The following is a 16,015-nucleotide window of genomic DNA, read 5'->3' as shown; positions in this document are numbered from 1 at the left end:
CCTTAGTCACTAAAAATATTTTTGAGGGTATGGAGGATAGATACCAGTGGAATTTGTACTTTATAGTCATGTAGAAATATGTGATACTTGGGATGCAGAAATCTTGAAATTGAAGCAACTGTCGAAAGGAGATTGAACTTAATGAGGTGGGGGGAGGAAAGTAATTAAATAAAGCCAGATGAGCTGTGATCTATGTTCACAGAGAGTGTAGCTATCTGCTACCAACCGTGTGACAGGACACCCCACAGTCATTGACAAGAACACAATCATTTATAGTTAGAAATCCCTTCACATTTTACGAAATTTTCCTTCAATAAATAGCAAGAATGTTTATAAGTGCTTTCATTTTTTAAAAATGTACTTCAACTTCTAAATAATTAAAGAAAACATCAGCTTTTACTTTGTAAGTACTTTTATATTGTTCATTACAATATAGAAATAAATCTGCAAGTTGAATATTTGTTTTCTGTTATTTTTAGACCTATTGTAATTCCTGAATTTGGGCTAACATATCTATTCAATGCTCAATTTTATCCAACAGTTGACTTTTCAGGTGAACAATTGGTATATAAAATAGTTTTGGTTATATGCAAAATAGTCTGTTACAGCATAATGAAGCTTATTTCTTTACTAATGCTAGAGATTCAGCTGAATCTTCAATATTTTGAAGACATAGTTTTAATCTATGATCTATCTTGAATATTCTACTTGTACTTCCTATATTTGGATTACGTTTCCTTTAAAACACAATTACATTCTTATTTTTAATTCTTTCTAATGAAGTACAAATATATGTGCAACTGTATTCTGAAGGGACATTTCCTAAGTAAAATGATTTATTATTTTCTTATTGCTTACTTTGGGTTGTAGAGAGGGTCCTGGGTCAATGTTGTTTTCAAACTGAATTGACTCTGATATTCCAAAGATTAAATATAAAACTTTGATGAAAATTGGGTAGTACATTTCTATAATTGTTAGAAATTACTAGACATTATAGAAAAAAAAGAAAACTTTTCTCAATTTGCTTCATAAAACCTGCATAATCTTAAAAACCAAACATGATATAAATAGAAAACAAAACTTTTCACAAATATAGATTATGGATAGAAATTGCCACAAACATAATTTTTAGAACAAAAAGCCATTTTAGAGAGAATTAAGCTCAACCTCTTTAACTTCAAGTGGCAAATGAGAAAATTTTGGCTCAGTGGGATTAAACAACTGATGAAAAAATGATGCAGCCAGTTGACTGGCATGATGCACTGGGAAGTGGAATTAAAAGGTTATGTTATAGAAAAATCATTGCATAAGAAAATAATTGTATTACAATACCAATAAAACCCCCCAGTAGCCTTGTTATGAAAATAAATGATTTTTAATTGTGACTGAATTGTTAGACAATGTAACTGCAAATTAGCCATGACTTTAGACCTTGTCCTGTAATTCTCAATTAATTTTATTACTTTAATAAATTCTGTTAGTGTAGCCATATTTTAGTCATTCACTCAAACCAGGTGTTCTTTAAATGACTATTTAACCAAATAAATACTTATGCTGTCACTCAATCTTGAATATATAGCTTATTTAGTAATTTCAATATATTTTAAAGGAAGATCTGAAATAAATGATTTACCTATGTGGATTAAAAAACAAAAAATATACCAATATTTTATAACATTTTAAAAATTATTAGAAGTTGACATTTATTTGTCATCTTGCTCACAACAGTTTGTACAAGTTGACAGAAATAATCCTGAAAATTCAACAGATTAGTTGCTAAATTTTGAATAAAATTAAATTTTGATGCTATTGTAGACATTGTCAAAACCAGAAAATTGTTGAAATGTGAACACTTTCCACATATTTTAAGCTTTTAATATGAGAAGACTGATATCTTTTAAATTTTAGAGACATGCAATTTCTTACAGATAAAAAGAAAAACTTAAAAATGAAATATTTCCCTTCTCCAGCAATTCCATTATCAGAAAATAATAATAGAAAAAAAAAAGAGCACCAATTGAAACAGTAAGAAATATAATCCTAGCCGAATGAACACACATAATACATGATATCATTAACAGTACCCAATTTAATATTTTGTCTGGCTTTCTACAAATGTAGCAATTTAGAGTACAGTTTGAAGATCTGGCCAATTTGGCATATTTCAATCATTCTACAAGGCAATAGAAATATCAGTTCCTGTAATTGTCAAGGTAGTCCTTCCTACCCTGTTCTTGTTCCTCATGAGCCTTTCCCCCAATGTTCAAAAAGAAAATCCTCCCATCACAAGCATTTACACGGTGGTTGAATGTTTTGGGATTCTCAGATTGTCTTTCCTGTACTTGTATTTCAGCAGCATTCAAAGCACAACAGCTGGCCCATCATGAGTTTTTCCCCCGTAGCCATTGGCTGCTATAATTCTCTTTGTGTTCTTAATGGCTGTAGATAGCTGCTAGGCCAGCATCTGCTTGAGACACAACTACAGTGAGAAATTCACAGTCATAACTTCAAGCCTCTGGGTCTTTGTAACTTACACAGTAGCTGGGCTCAGATTGTCTTGTATGTCTGAAAATATGAATATCGGCTCACCAGGGAAAGAGGAGAGAAAGCAGGGAAAGAATCTGGAGAATAAACAAGAGTTCAGTAGTCTGGTCATTTTATAGTACTGGAGAGAAATTTTTTATGAAATAGCATGACGATGACACAAATATGGTTGTTTTTAAAGTTTTAAAATGCAGGTAAATTCTGTAGAGAACATGTTTAGCTATCATATTCAATTTTATGTTATACTGGAAGCTCTCATTGCCGATAGGCCTCTCTAAATAGCAGATCCCAGTATTGATTAAAACAATCACCCTGCCATAGATATATAAATGTGCTTTCAGGTATAAACAAATGATATAAGAACTTGGTCTATGCTTATTTCTATACATTAATAATCTTTCATATTGTGTTTCCACTGCATTAATGAATGCTACAGTAATATATATGAAAACATTTACATCCTTCCATAGATTTCTGAAACACAGCAGCAATTTTAGTGTTACTTTGTGGAAATATAAATAATAAGGCTGGTCATAAAAGTTTAGCTGTTTCAAGCATTTGATTATAATTTCCATGGGCCTGAGCTATATCACCAACTGATATAACTGATCATCATTTACTTAAGAATAAAAAAATAGCCCTGGCCGGTTTGGCTCAGCGGTTAGAGCGTCGGCCTGTGGTCCAGAGAGGCCCAGGTTTGGTTCCCGCTATGGGCGCGTGCCTCGGTTGCAGTTTGTCTCTGGCCCTGGTTGTCCTGTGGGTGGCGGCCACTCGATGTGTCCCTTTCACGTCGATGTTTCTCTCTCTCCCTCCCACTATATCTGAACAGAAAATGGAAAAATGTCCTCAGGTGAGGATAAAAAACAAAAAACAAAACAAAGAATAAAAAAATAAAGTCCTGTATAAAACTTTAAGCATCACTTAATCTTGTTTGATTTGGGCAACTTCATGTGAGATGTTTCAGATAATTAAGGTCAGGAGTTTTTTTGGGAAAAATGCAGTAAATAAATTTTCACGTGTTTAATAGCTTGAAAATATTAAGATATCCAAATGAGCCTCCAAAGATAATTTTAACAACATTTGGCTGATTACTACAATTTTTTCTTATAACTGTAGTCATAAGTACATATATATGTTCGCATCTACTTGTATATTTAGATATGTGTATCAATTATGTAATATGGAAATCATATTTCTGGTTTCTAAATAGGAAGGTATAACCCAAACCTTTATTTATTTATTTATTTATTTTTTTGTTCAGGTAGAGTGGGAGGGAGAGAGAGGAACAGAGAGAGAGAGAGAAACATCGATGTGAAAGGAACACATCGAGTGGCTGCCACCCGCACGACCAACCAGGGCCGGGGACAAACTGCAACCGAGGTACGTGCCCTTAGCGGGAACCGAACCCGGGTCTCTCCGGACCGCAGGCCGACGCTCTAACCGCTGAGCCAAACCGGCCAGGGCTCAAACCTTTACTATTCCAAAAATAGTAAATGTAAAACTATACATTAGAAAGTAATAAGAACAATTTTTAAAACAATATTGGAATGAAAAAACAAAAATGAAGAAAAATATAAAACTCACATATTAGGAAAAGATTGATAAATGTGCCCACACAAAATTAAAAAAATAGTTACAAGGGGAAAAAAAAATAGAAGCTAAAGACATATGGCAAAGTTCCTTTTTTTTTTAAGTATATGAAAAGCTCTTATCTTTCAATATAAAAGGCAGGAGACGTGCATAGTCATTTCACAAAAAAGAGGCTAGGCAAAGCTCACTAGTAATTAAATCTATGCAAATTAAAGCAACAAAACCCATTTATCATGTCTTTTGGAAAAAGTGAGCTTGATAATATTCAAATTTGACAATGGTATGAGGAAATAGATAAAGATATATTTCTGCTAACTATATATTTCTGCTAACTTTTTGAAGTGCAATTTTGCAAAACCTGTGCAATAGAAAAAGCGTAAGAGTTTGACCCAGCAACTGCACTGATAGGAATTTACCCCTATTGATATATTTGCAACCGTACACATATGCATACACGTATTATCTCTAATATCAAAATAAGAGAAACTACATGAATGTCAGTACTAATTACGTGAATATTAGTAATCTATATAAGTAGATTACCATAGATTCCATACAAAAGGATAAGGAAAAATCTGTATGTGTTGATTTGAAAATATCTACATAGAAGGAAAAAGAACAAGTTTCAGAATACAATACATAATACGATGTATGCATTATGTTCCATGTGTGTAAATAAAATAATAGCGAGATGTGCTTAGTGTATGCTATATGCCAAGATTTATATAAACTGCTTCACAAATTTCAACATAAAAAAAAAATCCCTCATCTCCCCATACTGAAGTTTAAAAACAATTTGTAATTTTCCTAGAGTTGTTCAAAATTGCTTGAATTGAGTTCTAGTCTCTGTATCTAAGTATTAAAGTTGTTGGGGACAACTGCTTAGGAATGTCCCTGGAATTTAATAGATTGTGGTTATAGGAAGAAGGCCGATGTAACCTCCACAGAGAATTTCATGTAAAAATGAGAGTTTATTCTCCATTTTTTTACCATATCTGCATATCTATGGTCGTTTCTTTAAAAAGTACACAGAATTGTGCCTTGTCCCTTTAAGAGACATAATACTCCGTTTTTTGAATTTAGCTTTTTAGAATTAGTTTCAAGTCTTCCAACAATCCCAAAGAGTCAGATGCCTTGGGGGATGGGGAGAGGGGGCTGTCACTCACAGGGCGCAGCAGTGGTCCCCTGGGGAGCCGCATGGGTTCCTTACCTTTGACACCAGGTGCTTCCTTCTTCTCCTCCTGAGATGATGCCTTTGATGTAGGGCATCCGGTGAAGCTCAAGGGCTTTACACCAAAGTGCTTCATCAGCTCGGCAACACTTACCAAGGCTTCCTCACCCGAAAGGGCAATTGTTTCTCACCTTTTCTTTCTTCTTCTTCTTCTTCTTTTTTTTTTCCTTATGCATAATTCATGCCAGACTATTCATCTGTTTATCATGCTACTCTATGATCTAACTAAAGATGAGAAACGAGAAAAGGAAACTCTTTATCCCCCTCCCACAGATTCAAGGAATAATCTTTTGCTTTTAAACATAACCAATGTGTGTTGCTCCCTGAAATGAAAGTCTTATAATTTTGAAATCTGAAATATCCTTGTTAGGAAAGCAATACAATAATGGTGAGTAATAGTAGGATAGGAATGTGTGGCCTCACACATGAATTTGCAACAAGGAGTGGGGAACAGTGTGTTTTTCTGATACCCCTGAGGTAAACTTTTACAATAATTAAAAAGAAATCATTCGTATATACATGCAGGACCTAGGTTAATAAGGCTGTACGCTTAGCTGTGATAACAAGAGGCTCTGAGGTGGAGGGCTCCTACCAGAGAGCACATTGGTCCTCTCTGCAGTCCGGGGTGGGCAGGCAGGCTCAGTGCTTGGGGAAGGCCAAGGTTTCAGGTTGACGGGGCTGCTTTTCCCATCCCAAATTGGGGGCCTCAAAGTTGTTGCAGCCATTTCTAGCTGTGAGGAAGAGGAAAGAGAGGAAGGAGAAGGGAAGCAACTTCCCTTAAAGGCAAATGATGTGGGAATTGCACATTTCTCTTCCTTGCAGAGTCCATTAGTGAGAACGCACATGGCCAGTCATACCCCCGAGGGAGGCTGGGAAATGTGTTCTTCATCTGCGGGGCTATGTGCCCAGTTGAAATGTTTTCAACATGGAAAAAGGGGAGAACAGATTTAGGGGCAACCATTCGTCTGTCACATGTGCCTTTAATTATTTTACAGTTTTAAAACTCATTTTGCAATCACGTGTCAATTCTAAAGAGCTGGAGATCAATAAAGCATAACTGGAATCTGCTATAATGTGAATTTAGATGCATTTTAGCTCCAAGCATTTAATTTAAATGTACTTTTACTTAGGGTGTTGAGTAATTGAAACTATAATGCCAGAAGTCAATAGTTTAATCCAAGTCATTTATAGGAGAACTTATAAGACAAGCCACATTACCCCTCTTCACTGTGGGAAATTTACAAGTGAAAATTCATATCATGATATTAAACTTTAAAAATTCTATGTTCGTACCTTCCGAGCATATTTCTTGATTTAGTTATTCAAGAATCTTTAACTAGATTTAACTTTTCCAGTACTTCTGCAAATGTTATTATTTCATTGTTAACATTGTGTTTGCATCCTTGACTTTAGATCTGTCCCAGACTGTTGGAGGAGGTCATTGTGAGGACATGACTGCTGGTTGACCTGTTCACCACCCCTTCTCTCCTTGGAATGTGTGTTCTGCTTGCCTTCCTGGAACTAGTAGCTGTCCCAAGGACTCAGCCTTGAACTTGTAATGTGTTGTTGAGACCACCTGGATGGTATACTCACTGAGCCTGGGGAAGGCCTCTGTGTAAACTTTTAAGATTCTGGTGGGAGGATGCTGAAAACTACTTGTCTTGGGACTGTCCAAGTGCCTGGTATGTACATTCACTTGCTTAAACCTGTCACTCACCAGCCTGGGTGGTCTGTCTCTGTCTTCAGTCTCTCTGTGACCTCCAGCTTGTGAAGCAACACAGACCCCCAAAACTTTTGCTCACATGGTTAGCTGGTGTCTATCTAAATAGGATGCTGTGATTTGTGTAACCAGTATTGCCAAGTTTCTACCGGAAGTACCAATAGAAATAGATGAAGCTAGATATTTTAAACAAGTTTCTTTTTTTTTTTAATTTTATTTTTTTATTAATGTTAGAGAAAGAGGAAGGGAGAAGGAGAGAGAGATAAAAACATCGATGAGAGAGAACATCAATTGGTTGCCTCCTGCATGACCCCACTGAGGATTTGGCTCACAACCTGGGCATGTGCCCTGACTGGGAATTGAACTGGCAACCTCTTGGTGCATGGGTCGATGCCCAACCACCGAGTCACACCGGCCGGGCAGAAGCTGGATATTTTAAAGAACAAAAGCAGGATACAGAGATTTTAGAGCTGTTCATTGCTTTGAAAGTGGATTCAGTTATATTATTCTCTCTGTATCTTCTGCATTGTACTGTATTAACTTAGAAAGCTGAAAGATGCTTGGGCTCTGGTGTATCAGGACAGACATAACCACAGTGGGCCAGGCTGACAACTCACAGCCCTTTTACTGATAGAAAACACTAGACCAATTAAGAAAGTTTAAAAAGCTGCTGGTGTTCTTTAAAACATTTATTTTATTCTGTGTGGAAAGATATTGTTTTTTATTCTTTCTTGCTGTAGATGTCATGTCTATATACCTTTTATTTTTGTGATTAAAAAAATAGCACAATTTTGAATTTCTCATCAACTTGTCTTCAGGTTAAATGCCTTTTGTGTAGCTTATGCTTGCCACTAGGGCTAAGAACCGCACTACGCTTGGAAAAGAACCATGTTTGACATACATTGCAAAATTTTTTGATTAAAATTCTTCTGATAATACTTCAGACATTCCATAGCCATCTATATGCTAATATTTCCAACAAATTATCAGATGCTATTTCTACATAACCTTTTTCTCAACAAATGACCTGTCATGTTCATAATGGCCTCAATTTTTGGTGGCAGTTTTAATTTTATCTAGCAAAAAATTGAAGTCCCATAAAGAAACTAATTACATAGTTTCACAGTTAATAATATGGTTTCCAGTTTTAAGATTTGTAATGTGAAAATTTATCTGGTTAGATTTTCTAAGATCCAAAGCTTTTTTTTTTTTTTTTTTTAAGCATGTAAAATCCCTTTAGAAGCAGCATAGAAGTTTTTATACCATGGACTTAGAAACATGGAATATTGATTTTCTATTACTGTTATTGAATATGTTTTGTAACCCTAAACTTCCCATTTCATTATACACAGGTTGTCTTGTTTCTCTGAAGAATCAATGGCTCTCCAAAATGTAACCTCAGGAAAGGCATATCAGCTGGAAGATGTATGTGTTGTTTACCAACAACATTAATACTGCCCAATTCTCTGAACTCTTGAGATTTTAAACATGTGATTCTTGTCAAAATTAGAGTACTTTAAAAAATAATTGATTTTAAAGAGAGAGAAAGAAACATCAATGTGAGAGAGAAACAGCTCCGACCAAAGATTGAACCCGTAACTGGGGTATGTGCTCTGACCAGGAATCAAACCTGGCACTTTTTGCTTTACAGGACAAGGCTCTAACCCGCTGAGCCACCCAGCCTGCTAAACAATCTGACTTTTAAGGTACACTGTTTTCTGACCGTTGACTGGCAGGCAGAGCAGAGGAAATCCATGATGTGGAGAGCTGTTCCATCTGTATCTAGGGCAATCATAGCAAAGACCCAGTTAAAAATATGTAAATTGACTGATATGAAACTGATGCCATTTGCTATAATTACGTTAAGAAATACATATTTCAGGGCCAGTATCAGAATGTGGAAGGGCTTTTCTTCCTTTCACAACTTGACGAAAGGATTTAAAATGGGAAAAGGAGAACAATAGGGCAAAGAAGACAAAAGGAGAGGAGCTTAGAGAGCAAGAGATGGAGATGTTAGAAATGTTACACCATTGGGAGACTGAAAGACAAATCTATTAGGGAAAACTATTGAGAAAAAAAGATGAAAAATAAGAGGTTTGAAACCACGTTGAGGTTTAGTAAACCCTTTAAGTTAGCTATTCTGGCAAATGTTTTTTTCAAACTGGCAGAAATGAATATTCTGACCTTTATTTTCTGAGTATACAAGGACTCTGCCTTTCATGTGTCCATCTGTAAATTCAGACAGATTTCATATTGACACCAGAAAGGCTCTAAGCACATCTTGTCAACTTGTTATTTTGCTTTTCAAATCTAATCAGAAAATATCCTTTCCTCCCATTCTATTCCCTTAATTGCTTCTCTCATAATTGGTTTGGTGAACGAATGACTTAAATGTATTCATTGCATAATGGCATTGCACTACTTCACATAATTTATATGATTATCCATTGTATTATTTAATTATTTTTCTCATTTCATTTCATAAGGCTTCTGGGGCACAGCTTACTGGAAAGACATACTCACAAAAGCTTACGCATATTGTACTTGAATGTCAAAGTACTATTTCCATTAAGCTTAATGGTCCTTCAGAGAAATTGACTTTTGAATATACAAAACGCTTTTATCATTTTGATTGAAATAGTTTTAATTTTGGCATTTTGTGGTCTGCCATGTATTGAATGCTTGCATGATTGGGCTTAACTGCACACACTCAGTGGGTCTATCATAGAGCAAATTGTGTGTTTTATCATCCATTCTCATTACTTCCGGTTGACTTTCACATTTCAGACTCCAACAAGGATGGTGTTGCTCAGTGATTCTAACACATTGATTCAGAAATCAACTTCCCAGTGTTGGAAAGTTTCAGAAACAAGCCCTACTCCTTTTCAACAAAAGGAATTTAAAAAACAGACTGCAATCTCATGTCTTAAGCTGTCTATTGTAAATACAGCATATAATCACACATTTGATGCTATTACATTAAACATTGCAGCGGTGATAAAACAACCCTGATTCTACCTCTAGATTGTGTAGAAAACATGAAAGATATTTTCTTCCATATGGGTGATTGACTTAATTAATTAAGAAGAAAGAAGAAAGGCTGTTTGTAAACCTAATTTTTTGAAGAGATAGTTTCTTTGAAAATTTTTGCTTCTCTAACAAAAAACAATTTTCTATGTGAATGACTATTCCTTGACTGGTTGAAAGTATTTGGTTGAAGTGATACCTATTTACTTTCTCAAGATACAATGAAAATGGTAATGAAAAAACAAAAAATGGAAAAACCAGTATTTTTAAATGTACTGATTCAAATTCAAAAGTCTCTCAGTGAACAAAAATGCTGGCTCTTAAACCTCAGTAAGAAGCTGTCATTTGAGAAAAGACCTGGAGAAGGACACTCTCAAGGAAGAGTATTTCAGGCAGAGGCGACAGTCAGTGCCAAGGTCCTGAGGCAGAAGTTTGCCCTGTGTGTTGGAGGGACATAAGGAGGTCAGTAGAGCATGAGCAAGAGTTATAAAAAACCATCAGTTTGTTCATTTTTTTAATAGCTTAGTAGTATTCTTCTGTGTGTGTGTGTATGTGTGTGTGTGCACGCACATGTGTGTGTCACATTGATTGCCTAAGAGATGGGGGTGAAAGTGAAGGGATAGTGAAAACAGGTGAAGAGGAATAAGCAGTACAACTTCAGTTATAAAGTAAACAAGCCATGGGGATGTAATGTACAGCATAGGGAATACAATCAATAATATTATGATTGACTAAAGACCCACAGAGGAGTGTTGACCAATGAAGCAGAGTTAGAAAGATGTAGCCTGGAATATGTGTGAAGATGGGCTAGGACTGACTTTCCCAGCAGGCCCTGGAAAGTTTCCAATTTAGGTTCTGCATGATGAAAAGAGGCAGGGTTGAGGAGGCCTATTTACTGCCTTTCAGGATTGCAGTTGGGATTTGTATGCCTACATTAAAATGAATTAATGTTTGTAGAGCATTTAAGCAGCAATGCCCAACATAGCACGTTTCATTACTGTTTGTTAAATATGTACACATATTAAATAGATATCAGTCTCCCTTCAATTTTCTTCCCAGCACCTCCATAAAACATGGTTTGGAATCAGACTTTTATCCTCAGATTAAAATAGCCAAGAATTCTTCTCTAAAATCTTTTTTAATGTGGAGAAAAATCTAATTTCTTAGTAATAGATGTTTGCAGCTAAGAGACTGTATGCAAATGCTTTGATAAGCCGTTTGTAGAGGGAGTGGGAGCTTGAAGAGCCTTCCGATAGATGGGTGAGTGTCCATCATCCAGGTAATGAGTGAACTATTCTGTAGGTTGGGGTAAACAAGCTGAGAGAGATGCTGAACTGTTCAATACAATTGTGGGTGTTTCTTGGGAATTGTGTGTAGGAGGAGGAAGAGAAGAAATTAAGTTCCTGGGTTGGGAAAGAATAAAGAAATAGAAATATTTAATGGGGATTTTGTTATATCTTTGCTATGTAATATGTGACAAGAATGTTTTCTCCAACTATTTCCACAAAATAGTCAGTAAAATTGCTATCTTTTGAATGTGTTGTTGAATTGGTTGTTTCAGTGAATATGACAAAATACCTCTTGTTCCACAGAGGGTTTGAATTGATAGGATTTGAATTGAGATATGAGGTGGTTAGACCTTGAATATTTTTTCTACTTTCCAAGGCCACGCAGATTTTCCTGTTTCTGAACCTTTTATCTTTAGATAGCTATTTTAACATTCTCCTAGATATTTTCTGCAGAAATCAGTATGAAAATGTTAGTAATTTGAAAATATTTGGTTTAAACACAATCAAATAGCTTATTTTCTTGTAAGAATTTACCAGGCTTTTACTATATTATTTGGTAACACAAATAAACAAGCAAAGAAATATAGTAAGTAATCTTTCAGTTAAAAAAAAAAACAAACCACACATATATCTCAGGATTCATGGCATACACTTGAACAAGCCATTCAATTGCAACATACTGAATCAATTCTTGTATACTGATCTCATTATTTATTTCAGGCTACAAAATCCCCACCAAACACAAGCTGGGGCCAAAAACAGATTTGTGAAGTGAGGGCAAGTTGCCCAGCTAGGTGATCTTGAATTCTGGAAGACCTGAGCTCTGGATAGGACCAAAGGCAAGCCCAACCCTTGCTGTATTTGGCGCCATCTGATGGTAGTTATCTGACTTAGTTGAAATATCTGTGGGAAGGATCTGAGACCTGTTACTGCCTGGGATTTCCAGCACAGCAGTAGTGATTTCAGAAATCTTCTAGTTCCTTGGTTCAGGAAAAAAGTGGGAAAAACACAACAAAACAAAAAATTTCTTGTGCCTTCTTCATCCCCTCTCCATATCCTGAGGTAGTTCACTTGTCATTTCCCTGGGTTTATTTCTCTCTCCCCACAGGAGATGACTTGTTTCTGCTCAGAATTCACAATGAGGACGAGGTAGAACATGGGGACCAATCACAATGAAGCCATTTCTCAATTCAACCGGTCATGGGGTTTTACTATATGAGTTCTTGGAATTCAGAAATGCGTTACACTCTGTTCACTCCCCAAGGAAGAATTATTTTGTGACGGTCTAGAAAGAACAAAACTCATTTTCTGCCTTCAAGGGTTAACAGGATAGTAGGGATGACTGCAATCTAGTTGTCGTAATAGAGTGGAAAAAAATAGCTAAAACTCAGGATGGGCTACGTAACTTTGAGGGCACAGTGTAAAATGCAAATGCAAGAAAATGTTAAAAACGTTTTAAGAATTTCAAGGCAGCAACAGCAGAGCATTGAACCAAGCACAAGGCCTGACTGAGTTCAGGGCCCTGTTCCTCTGCAGAGACAGCATGTCCAGGAGGCCGGGCCTGCTACTACTCATTCAACTCAGCACATTAAAGGTGACTATGTGCTTCGCAGGTATTAATTATTTAATTTTCACAAGGACCTTGTTTGGTAGGTACTATTGTTATCCTTCACATATGCGAAAACTGAGCTGTAAGTTAAATAACTTTCCCAACGTTCCACATTAACAGCAGAGCTGGGATTCAGTGCCAGGTGTTCTGGTTCTAGAGAATGTACTTTAACCACTGGATGATATGTCCTATCTGTTCTTTCTTAAATTTACTCTATAAAACAACTTACCCACCCTCCCCCAACATGTATTTGTTTCCCGTATAGAGCCTAAATGATTAATAACTAGCCTATTTCTTTACCTCGTGTTTGGGATGGAACTCTCATGCCAATCAGTCAGCTTAGTAAGCAGAGGGAACACTAGACAGTGGCCTGTGGGTGACAGAGTCGCTCACTCAAGCCCAACATCAGCTGGAGGAGCCTCGGGAGCGTGGAAGGTAGGTGTCCCTTGGAAGTAAAACCTACCTACTCTATGAGAATTTAATTCTGGAAAAACAAGGAGTGGCCATTCAAACCTCTGGATTTCCCAGTACTCTCATTCAATCCAACCAGTGCTTCCTAAGAGCCTTTATATCAACACTCTCCTAAAATTGTAAGATGGTTTCTATATCTCTATCTTAAAAATTCTACGTTGATGGGGGTGGGGAGGAAGGACACACTGAGGTTGAGACTAGTTTAAGAAGAATACACACACACACACACACACACACACGCCAAATTGTTAGTATAATACAAGGGGAGTGATTGTCAAGCGCCTACCGATATGAAGAGTTCTGCTGAATGGCTTAGAGGGCATGTCAGGAACTTTCTCACTTACTGGGTTCTTCTTTCCCATGATGGAGAAGCAGAGACCAAGAGAGGTGTACTGCTGAGTAGGTGGCAGGTCTTTGATGATGCTTAAGGTGTCTTATTGCCCATTTTGTGTTTTTTTCAGGACACCAAGAATTTCTCCTTCCTCAAATCAGTCTTTTCAATGAATGGCATATCTTGATTAGTATCTGTCCAAGGGGAGTCATTTTATTTGACAAGATTGACAGTATTTTCATAGTGCATTCTATAATCATAGTTATTAATTCATAGTGGAAATTCTAGAAATTTGTGGACTGAGTTGGTACGAGTGGAGAAGATAGTTCTATAATGTTTTGTTTAGTACGCTACATGGCGAATATCAAATGTTGCCTTTGATTTAGTGCCTCTTACAGGTGAATGTAAATGATTTTGGAGAGTACACATGCCATCTATAGACTTGCAACATGTTTGTTTGCTTTGAAGAATACACTACACTGAACAACAATTAGAAGGTTATTCACATTCTACTCCCATGATTGTTTTGATTAATTTTTCTTTTCTCTCTCTCTCTCTCTCTCTCTCTCTCTCTCTCTCTCTCTCTCTCTTTGCTGTAACCAGGGAGTTTGGTCTAATCTAATTTTAAATTGTGGTTATCAAGTAGTGAAACAGTTTCACAAGAAGAAAGCCAGTCTCATAGAGCACAACAAAGATGGTTTACTCCACAGACCACAGACGACATAGGGATCTGAATGTGTAAACATCATTCTTGAATAGACCCCGAATGTAAATTTTTTCCTTAATTTCTTTTATTTTATTGCTGTCAATGAAAGCAAATCTAAATTGTCACCTAAATATCATATATTTTTTTGTGTGTATTCTAACTTTGAGAAAAGTTTGAAAATACAGAAAAGAAAAACATAACATCCACTTAGTTGTTTTCTAATAGGGCAATGAGTTATTGGTCTTAATAATTTGGGGGAGGGACTCTATGTAGTTTGCTTTAGAATGAACAATATTTTTCTTGATAGGAATTAATGGATACTTTCATTAATTATATTTACAATCCAGAGGGTGCATAATGAAGTTAAAAGTATAAAGGGTGGACCCTGGCCTGATGGCTCAGTAGGTTGGAGCATTGTTTTGTACAGCAAAACATGTCTCGGGTTTGATTTTCTGTCAGGGCACATACCTAGGTTGTGGTTTCAATTCCTCGGGTATGTACTGGAGGCAACCAATCAATGTTTCTTTCTCACATAGATGTTTTTTTATCCCTCTCTACTTTTTCCTTTCTCCTTCTCCCTCTCTCTAAAATCAATAAGAAACACATTCTTGGGTGAAGATTAAAAAAAGAAAGTATACAGGGTGGGGCAAAATTAAATTTACAGCTGTGAGTAAATGAAACAGTTTATTCTTATATCATTATCTATTAATTATTACATTATTTTCTATATAAAGAATTATAAACCCACTTTTGCCCCACCCTATATATATTAGTTTAATTTCTTTGGGGAAAAGCATATTCATCAGATTAGAGTTTTCTTATTAGGCATTCAATTTTTGAATGTATGAAGCTTTTTCTTCCAAAGAAAAAAATGAAAAACGTTCATTTAAAACTTATATGCATCATTTTTCTTAAAAAAAAAAAAAAAAGCAAAACCCTATAAACATTAAAAGTAAAAGTCAGCATTTCTCAGAGGCTTCAATTCTGTTCTTCTCAGCATTTTATGCAAAAGCCAGTGAGCACCATGGTTACACCTTTCATGAAAAAACAAAAATAAACAAAAGTCGTTGAAATTCTGCCATCAACTTGAGTAGCCCTTGAAGGGGTAGTTTATATTTATTACATGATAAGGAAATTTAAAAAGAGACACATTTTGCTAAGGTAACTGTTTTTTTTTAAAAGATTGGCTAAAACACCAGATAAATGGAGAGAACTATGTTTCTGTAGAGGACCAGTGAGTGGATAAGTATAAAAAAAGTCTGAAACTAAATATCACACTTCTAACATTTAAAGTAGATACACTGTCTCCTGGAGAGGTCAATTATTATATATCTTTTATATGCCGAAAGAAACACTGTCAGCTTTCTATAATGAACTTAATAGTAGCTGCAGGCTTTTTAATCTTAGAGCTTTTATAGTCATGCATCAGTGCTGAACTCATAGATCTCATGTGTTTTATGATTGAAGAGAACACTGGACCCATGATCTGATGTCGCT

Source organism: Molossus molossus, unplaced genomic scaffold, assembly GCF_014108415.1.
Source record: "Molossus molossus isolate mMolMol1 unplaced genomic scaffold, mMolMol1.p scaffold_m16_p_8, whole genome shotgun sequence".
Classification (NCBI taxonomy): domain Eukaryota; kingdom Metazoa; phylum Chordata; class Mammalia; order Chiroptera; family Molossidae; genus Molossus; species Molossus molossus.
This window is presented reverse-complemented; position numbering follows the sequence as displayed.